The 9,326-nt window shown below is 55.0% G+C and overlaps 1 pseudogene; it reads right to left on the bottom strand.

Annotated features, from left to right (window-relative positions):
• Positions 1-442: 442 nt before the first annotated feature.
• Positions 443-8,800, bottom strand: LOC129638471 (PI-PLC X domain-containing protein 1-like; annotated as a pseudogene).
• Between the last annotated feature and the right edge of the window lie 526 nt (positions 8,801-9,326).

The raw sequence follows: 9,326 nt of genomic DNA, 5'->3' as shown, positions 1-9,326 counted from the left end.
ACACCCTGCAGTCGCCGAGAGACCATGGACCCTGCCACCTGGCCCCACCTCGGCAGTCACCCACATTCAGTGGACGCGCGGACGGATGACAAGCCCCACAAGACAGGGCTGAGAATAGCCTCTGCAAAGCCCAGCTCCTCAACGTGCCCACCGGCAGCCCCAAGGTGGCTTCCGGTTCAGGCCGGTGACATCACAGTACGTGACTTAAACGCAGCCTCCGTGATACCCAGCTTCACCCATGCGTCATCCCTCAGCCCTGAAGCAGCTTCTGGTTCAGCCCAGTGATGTCACAGGATGCGAACGAGGAGCGGCCTCCGCAACGCCCAGCTCCTCAGTGCGCCATGCCTCAGCCCCGAGGTGGCTTCTGGTTCAGGCCGGTAACGTTGCAGGACGTGACTGAGACGCAGCCTCTGTGATGCCCAGCTCCACACACGCACCATCTGTCAGCCCCAAAGCAGCTTCCAGTTCAACCCGATGACGTCACCAACAAACCACTCGGCCCAGATGAAGTTGCCTGCGAAGGTGTTGGTACGGCCCCACACCCATGCGCAAAGGTAGGGGAGCCCCCACTGGGTCAGCTTCTCCAGGGACCAGGCCGGGTGGATGCGGACAAACTCCAGGTTCTCTGTGAGGTTGATGCTGGCCACCCACAGCCTGCCTGGGACAAGAGAGGGGCTGCTGTTCATGGTGCAGGCTGTTGGGTCAGCTGCCCAGGCGTGCGGCCACTAACCCATGGAGTCATGTGGCCAACCAAACCGTGTGGGCACTGACTCATGTGGTCACCCACCCATGGGGTCACTACCCCATGCACTGATCCCTCCACTGGCCACCAACCCCTGTGGGCACCCACCCATGGGGTCACTAACCTGTGAGGGCATGCGCTCACCTGTCCACATGATGACCCACTCGCACCGTCACCCGCCCATGGGGTCACCCACTCACCGAGTCAGCAACTCACATGGTAACCCACCCTGCACTCAGCAACTCAAACTGGTCACCCACCCACACAGTCACCCACCCACGCAGTCTCCAACCAACACGGTCTCTGGCCTATGTGACCAGTAATCCATGGGGTCACCCACCCACGCAGTCACCCACCCATGAGACCCCTAACCCATGGGGTCACCTGCCCACGCAGTCACCAAGCTGTGCCATCACTCACCCAGACTCTGGCCTCCGCAGAGGTCAGAGATTCAGATGTCCAACAGAGACCAAAGTTCAGACAGCAGGGGCTCATAGGGGTGTTGACTCATGAATTTCTCCTGTTACAAAGGGCAGGTGGGCTGGACAGTGACACCAAAGATGTCCATGTCCTGGCCCCGTGTGGTGGACACAATAATGTTCACATGGATGTCCACATCCTGTCTACATCCTAACCCCTGTGGTGGACACAGTAACATCCCCAAGGATGTCCACGCCCTGGTCCCCATGTGCTGAACAGAATAACGTCCCCTAATACATCCTGTTCCATTTCTCCACTTGAACACAAAGCCAGACCCATGCACGAGGACATGTGTGCGACCAGGTGTCCCAGTTTCAAGGCAGCACTCCCCTGGGTGGCTGCAGCTCTTCATGAGCTCCAGGTACTGGACGAGGTCTCAGGGCTTCACCTGGTTCCCCCACCAGTAGGGGATACCGGGCCACAGTTCTGCATGCTGACTCATGGATGCCTCGTCCTTGTATGACAGGATGACCTGCTGGCCCTGGGACCACAGCTGGTGCAGAGTCAGCACCTCCTAGGGGGAGAATCATCTGGGTGCCCATGAGACATGTGCACAGGGGTTATTGGGGTGCCTTGTGACATAATGTGTCAGTTATCGGGGGTGTCCGAGAAGCTACAGTGATGTGTGGATTATTAGGGTGTCTATGAGCAGTGATGGGCTGGTTATTGGGTTCTCTGTGAGAAGAGACAGTCATGGGTGGGTTATTGGCATGTCTGAGTAGAGACACTAGTGGGTCGATTACTGGGGTGTCTGAGTGGAGATGGTGATGGTGGGTTATTGGGGTGTCTTGAGCAGTGATTGGTAGATTTTGGGGGTGTTTGAGTGGAGACAGTGGTGGGTAGATTACTTGGGTGTCTTGAGCAGTGATGGGTCGATTATTGGGGTGCCTGAGTGGAAACAGAGGTGGATGGATTATTGGGGTTTTTGATAGAAAACAGCAGGTGGATTACTGGGGCATTGTGAGGCATGATTGATGGATTTTGGGGATGTCTGAATAGAGACCAGGCAGGGTGGATTATTGGGGGTGCCTGTGACCAGTGATGGGCTGGTCATTGGGGTGTTTGAGTGGAGACAGTGGTGGGTGGATTACTGGGGTTCCATGAGCAGCATCACCTGGTGCCTGAATCAGCCTCATGCAGCAAGCAGATAGTCTGATTACAGTGAGGCCTAGTACTCCCACCACCCCCGCTGCCAAGAGCATGGGGAGCCTGTGGCCCCTGTTCACACCCCCACGGGGACACAGCATGTCCCCAAAGATGTTCTTGATGCAGCCCATCAGATACTCATGCAGGTCCTCCATCACGCCCTCGAAGTTCCTGCATGCCAGGATAACCACTTCCTGTGGGTGGTTCTCCAGCCACTCTGAGATCTCCATGAGCATGTCCTGGGTGGGGGTGGGGTGAAGGGCCTTGTAGTGAGAGACAGAGGGTCATGGGTGGGGAATTCCCCCGGCACAGCCACTCTACAGATGGGTTGGGGTGTCCTGACACACAAAGACATAAAGCATGGTGCCTGGTCCCAAGGGACCCAGCCTCTCTTGAGTGGCAGTGGGGAACCGTGGCATTGCTCTGGTGTGCTGGTGTGTGTGTGTGTGTGTGTACACACTCCAGTAGGTACAAGTGCACACACAGGTGTGCATGTGTTCAGGGTCTGTGTGTGCATGGATATGCATGTGTGTGTGCATGCACAGCAGCAGAGAGCATTGCTTATAACATTGTGTGAAGTCTGTGCTCCAGGGAGCATGCAAGGCCAGCAGGGTACATGCACACTGAGGCCCAGGACAGAACCTCCAGACCCCAAGGGTCTTTAGGTTCTGTGGTGGGGGCACTGGGGGCCGAGGCCAGTGTGAGACTTTAAGTGACTTGGCCAGCAGCCGAGAGAATGGACTGGACACCCCAAAACTGGACACAGGAAAAGACATGTCAGGGACCTGGTATAGCCAAATTCTGGGAGACACCCCAGAGGCCAGGGGTGCAGGTGTGAGTTCAGAAATGCGTGTTGGTTGGGAATTCTGAGTGACTGATGCCAGAGGTTCTCCCTCTCATGCCTGGAGTGGATGTGTGTCCGTCCCATTAGAGGTCAGTGTCCTCTAATGGGAGTGGACCTGTGTTGTCCCCTTAGAGGTCAGCCTCTCCTGTCTGGAGTGACTGTGTGTCCATCTGAGTGGACGTGTGCCCATCCCCTCAGAGGCCCTCCCCCTCCTGCTTGGACCAGACGTGGTGTCCCTGGCTGGCGGACCCCCCCCTCCGTAACCCTGCCCCCACCCCCACCTCCATGAGGGCCGTCATGTACACCATGTGGCCAGAGTGCAGGTTCCTCTCAGTGCCCTCCTCCATGTGCGCCAACTGCAGGTCCTCACACCAGCATCCAGGTGCTTCATGATGCTCAGAACCTGCACACAGAGGTCAGTCATCTGTGCTGGTCACAGAGGGCAGCCCCACTCAGGGGCTGGGCATGCACTGAGGATGCCCAACTGAGGGCCACATTGGCCACTGTGAAATCAACCGTGTTGGTGCTGCTGGGGTTGAGGCACTGCTTCTGGGAACAGGGTCCCCAGGGTCAGTGGTCATGTGGAGCACAGAGCCCGGGTCAAGATTGTGGTCTTGGGGGGGTGTTCCTGCAGAGTCCAGCCTCACACTCCTTCAGGCAGTCCCTGGGTGGAAGCTCCCTGTGGGTTCAATGCCAAGGCTCCATGACACCCAAGCTGGACCCTTGGACATGAGGACACACTAGACCCACAGAGATCTGTGCCCACCCCCACAAACAGCACTAGGAAAGGCAAGAAGGAATCAAGGGAAGAGAACAAAAGGACAAAACATCTGTCCACGACACAAATAAGACAGGAAAAAGCAAAAAATAACTTTAACGTACATTGAAAAGTGAAAGTTGCTCAGTTGTTTCCAAGTCATTTTGATCCGGTGGACTGTAGCCCACCAGACCCCTCTGTCCATGGAATTATCCAGGCAAGATTACCAGAGTGGGTTGCCTTTCCCTTCTCCAGATCTTCCCAACCCAGGATCGAACCCACATCACCCTCATTGCAAGCAGATTCTTTACCAACTAGCCACCAGGGAAGCCCTAATATAAATTTGTAACAGAAAATGTACTGTGTTCTCTACAAGGAGTCATAATGGAAAAAGAAAAAAACACAAGGATGAAAAAGTGGGGAAGAAAATAATAGATTCTCTCTATCCAAAATAAAAGAAAAAGCAAAAACTAATATTAACATAAACTAGTCGCAGAAAATGGTACTGTGTTCTCTACACAGTCACAATGGAAAAAGAAAAAGATATAAAGATAAAAAATGGGAAAGGGTGTCACAGCCCCACCCCCCAATCCAAATTAAAAGAAAAAAGAAAGACTCATATGAATATTGTCAGCTATTGTCAGGCACTTGCCATCCACCTCTACAAGGATTAAATGAAGTGCTGCTGCAGCCGCTGATCTTAAACACCCCCTGAAAGACCACCACCTGTGCCCCCCACCCCGCACACACCCAGGTCTCTTTGGGAGCCATACCACTTGAGACCATGGCACCAAGGTCCCCCAGTATGGAGGGGACCCTGCCCTGGAGGGACGCAGAAGAAAGGGACCCAGCACCAAGGGACCCTCTGAGCAGAGGGACCCCAGTCCTGCAGGACTCCCGGGCTCTGGTGGACCCCCTGCTGCTCGCTCCCTCCTCTGGGTGTGAGCTCTTAAGGCCAGGCTGTAGGCAGCTGATGCAAGCAAGAATGTAGTTTGTCCACATTCCAGCCCTGGCTCTCTGCCAATCAGATCCCCTGAGGAGGATTCCAGCAACCAGGGACCTCCCAGGAGGAAGCAATCACACAGGTAAGAGCTGTGCTTGACAGCCTCTTGTCCTCTTGGGAGGACCAGCCCAGGAGCAGAAAAACCAGGAATATGACTGCCCCTCAAGTGCGGGTACAGGAAGGCAGGGGCCATCTGTCCCGCCCAGGTGGGCCTCTGCTCCTGAGGGCACCTGGGCCCCGGTGGGTTTCTACCCCATCCTGCATCCACCCCCTGGGTAACGTGTGTGCCAGTGACAGGACCACTGTCAATTGGGTGCCCCCTCCCCACAGACAGGGCCCCCAACATTGACTCCTCTTCATCCTCCACAATGACTGCCTCCCACCCCGGCTTCTCTGCACCCCATAAAACCCCCGATCCACCCTGGAGAAGCACTACAGGGGAGGGGTGTGAGTGTGTGCGTGTGTTCTCAGTCACTTCAGTTGTCTTGACTCTCTGTGACCCCATGGACTCTAGCCTGCTGGGCTCCTCTGTCCATGGGACTTCCCATGTGAGAATACTACAGTGAGGTGCCATTTTCTCCCCCATGGGATCTTCCCGATCCAGGGATCTAGCCCGGGCCCCACGCATTGCAGGCTGATTCTTTCCCATCTGGGCCACCAAGAAAGTCTCCCTGGAGGGGGTGCTGGGGTGCAAACATAAACCCACCTCAAAGAACATGGGAACTCAGCTATTGCTTATCTGGGACCAGGAAGGAGCTCTGGTGTCAGCTCAGCTGCACAAAGGGCGGAACCCAGCCTTCCCCTTCCCTTCCCAGGTCCCCCAGCCTCTGTAACTTCAGACGGTGATGCTGTTAGTCCATGGGTCCCCGTTCTGGCTTCAGGCTGGTTCCACAGTAAAGCTGTGTACTTTCCTACCTTTCTGGGAGGCTCTCTGGGTGGGGAAGATCTCCTGGAGGAGGGCATGGCAACCCACTCCAGTATTCTTGCCTGTAGAATCCCATGGACAGAGAAGCCTGGCAGACTACAGTCCATGGGGTCAGACATGACTGAGCAACTAAACAGCAATTCTGCTTTACAGCAGGTTTATTCTCAATCTCGTTTCCCCAAGAGGGATAAGGACACCGCCCCCTGTGGGTGACACTAGCGGCTGGAGCTGGGTCCAGGGCCCGAGAGTGCCCGCAGACCCTCACCTGGGTGGTGGACCTCTTGAGCACCATGGGCAGGGTGACACATGGCAGCACTTTGCCCAGAAGCTGCAGCAGCCTTGACTCCTTGTGAGAGATGGGTGACTTCTTGTTCAGGCAGTAGGTCATCATGCTGTGGCTCCCTGCAGGCAAACCAGGCGGGGGACACATCACCCCCTGAGCCTGTCCTCTGTGCCCCCAAGCCACCCTAAGGATGCACAGCTATAGCACCGCGGGGTATGGGGGAGTCCCGAAAGTCATATCCACTGAGTCCTGGGGACTGAATCTTGTCTCGAAATGGGGTCTCTGCAGATGTGAGAAAGTGAAAGTCAATTTATTTAAGGAATCCCGTTTTTGGACAGGAAAGGCTTAAGGTGGCTTTTGATTTTATGGTTTGTTGTTTCCCAGGTGGTGCTCGTGGCAAAGAGCCTGCTTGCCAAAGCAGGAGGCATAAAGGATGCAGTGGTGATCCCTGGGTTGGGAAGATCCCCTGGGAAGGGAATGATAACCTACTCCATTATTCTTGCCTGGAGAGTCCATGGACAGAGGGGCCTGGTGGGTACAGTCCATGGGGCTGCTAAGAGTCAGACACAACTGAGCACAGAGAGACCTTCTCTAGTTACAAGTACTTTGAAGTTATTCATAGTATTTTCAGGCTTTTTATGACGCCAATGTTGTGGTCATTTATGTGTGGTTTTACTTATTCTTTTCCCTTTTAAATCTGTGTGATCTGTTTCAGAGACAGTGTGGAGAGGTTCACACTTTAGCAGTCACCTGGGGACAATCCAGAAATCTTCCCTTCTGTCTCTGAACATAGGTTTGGACTAGCTTTATTTCTTTCTCTTTTTTCTTTTCTTATTTATTCTCAGGGTCAAGGGATAGGAAGGAGGATTTACAAGTTCATAATATAATTTGATTTGATGATGTTATGGAAGAGTGGATGGATGGGTGGATAGATAAGTAGATGGATGGATGGATGAATGGATGGTGAGTGGGTGGATGGATCAATCAGTGGATGGGTGGATGATGGATTGGTTTGTGGATGGATGGATGGATGGATGGATGCTGGATGGGTGGATTTATGGATGGATGAGTGGGTGGTTGGATGGATGAGTGGATGGATAGGTGAGTGGGTGGATGGACAGATAGATGAGTGGATGGGTGGGTGTGTGGGTGGATGGATGGATGGGTGGGTCAGCAGCATGTGGCCCATGCACACAGTGGTGTATGAGTCACCATGAAAAGGAGTGAAGTTCTGACACAGGCTACATCATGGATGGACCTTGAACACACGATGGTCAGTGAGAGAAGCAGACACAGAAGGACACATTTTACCTGTCCATTTATAAAAGATGTCCAGAACAGGCAAATTTACAAAGACAGAAGCAGATGAGTGGTGCCCGGGCTTGGGGGAGAGGCATCGAGTTATTTTGTAAGGGGTATGGGAAGGAGAGCGGCCAAGGGCCACTCTGTGGTCCTGAAGACTTGGAAGCCTCCTCCATGTGGGGTCCCCACAGCTTTCCCCACGGGGAAGCACCCGGAAGGGCCGAGAGACTGGGTCCACGGTTCCCTGTCTGCTGCACACTCTCAAGGGAAGAGCCGTGTGGGGGCCCCTCCTCCCAGGCAGGGTGGGATGGCCGGCATAGAACCCCACAGCTGTCGAGAGGGTGAGAAAGAGTCTAAAGCTGCCTTCCATAGAAAACAGCACTTCCTGTTTGTCCAACTGTCCATGTGTGCTCCCAGCGGGCAGTGTCCAGTGTCACAGAGCCAGGGCAGGGCCCAGTGTCTGCACGGCCAGAGGAGTGCTGGTGGAGAATGGGGCATGTTTACACCTTGAGGAGGTGAGCAGGGTGCTGTCTGGCAGGGACCCTCCCCTCCCAGGCCACGGTGTCTGGTGGCCACCCCTCAGATGGCCTGAGCACAGCAGTGTCACCCTGGAAGTGCCCGCCTGCCTGGTCACCACTGGCCATCCCCAAATCCAGATGCCCGCCCATAGCTGAGCTTTGCAGCACTTTTTGCAACCAAACTGGCTGGAGTCAGAGGTTCCTCATTTTAATTAGATAGTTCTGGTATCACTTATCGAGTTGTTTTGGGGGCGGGTGGCCCCCTTAAACTTTGGGCCCTCCAAGCTCAAGTGCAGAAAGTGCTGCACAAGCTCTGATGGAAAACGTGGGTGGAAAGCTGAGGGGTCCCCAGGAGTAGGACAGAGTGGCTGAGAAAAACACAACCCTGCCCCCCAGGGAGGCCAGCGTGTGTCCTGAAGGTGGGCTCTCGGGGGTTCATATACCTTCTGGGTTGAATGGGATAAAGTGGACAGACAAGGGAAGGTGCTGGTGTGTGTATGTGTGTGTGTGCAGTATGTGTGCATGTGTGTGCATGTGTGTTTGGTGTGTGTGTGTGCATGCGTGTGTGTGTTCAGTATGCCTGTGTGTGCCTGCATGTGTGCATGTTTGGCTCTGAGGCTTCCCACACTTGGACCCATCTTGCAGCCGCATCTCCGCTGAGTCGAGCCTATGGGGCCTCACCTGGGATGGAGAGGTGGTGCAGGGGTATGTCCCAGAGCCAAGAACTCAGTGCCGACATCCAGTTGGAGTTCACTTTGGTGGCACAGGAAGGAGCCGGGCAAGCTCACCTGCCAGCCCATCGGAGGCCCAGCCTGGGCAATCTGGGGGAGGAAATGGGGTGTTGCATAATTAAAACAGGACATACAGAAGACCCGGTGCTGGCGGCATGGAGGTGTGGCTCTGAGAAACTTGTACCTGTGGACTTCTCTCCAAGAGAAAGGAGGATGGGGTGGTGAAGAGGGGAGAAGTGCTCTAGAGACGGAGAAACTGAGACACAGAAAGAAATGGACAGAGACATGAAAAGAGACAAACAGAAGTAGGGCGAGGGGGCAGAGAGACACAGGAGGTTAAGTGGGGGTTTGAGGAGGAGCAAGGGAGTGGGGAGACAGGGACTAACAGACAGACCCCAGCAGCTCAAGTCTGTTCTCCCTGAGGCTAGAGCTGGCGACCCCATCCAGAGGGTCCCCCTTCCTCGCACTGTGCACCAGCCCCCTCCTTTTGGGGCTGAGAGGGGCCCAGTTGAGCCTGTGGGCTCCAGGTATGGGGGCTTCCACCCTAGGGGCAATGGAGTCCAGGCCCAAGGTCACATGCCCGTCACTCCCCGGA

Source organism: Bubalus kerabau, chromosome X, assembly GCF_029407905.1.
Source record: "Bubalus kerabau isolate K-KA32 ecotype Philippines breed swamp buffalo chromosome X, PCC_UOA_SB_1v2, whole genome shotgun sequence".
Classification (NCBI taxonomy): Eukaryota; Metazoa; Chordata; class Mammalia; order Artiodactyla; family Bovidae; genus Bubalus; species Bubalus kerabau.
This window is presented reverse-complemented; position numbering and strand designations above follow the sequence as displayed.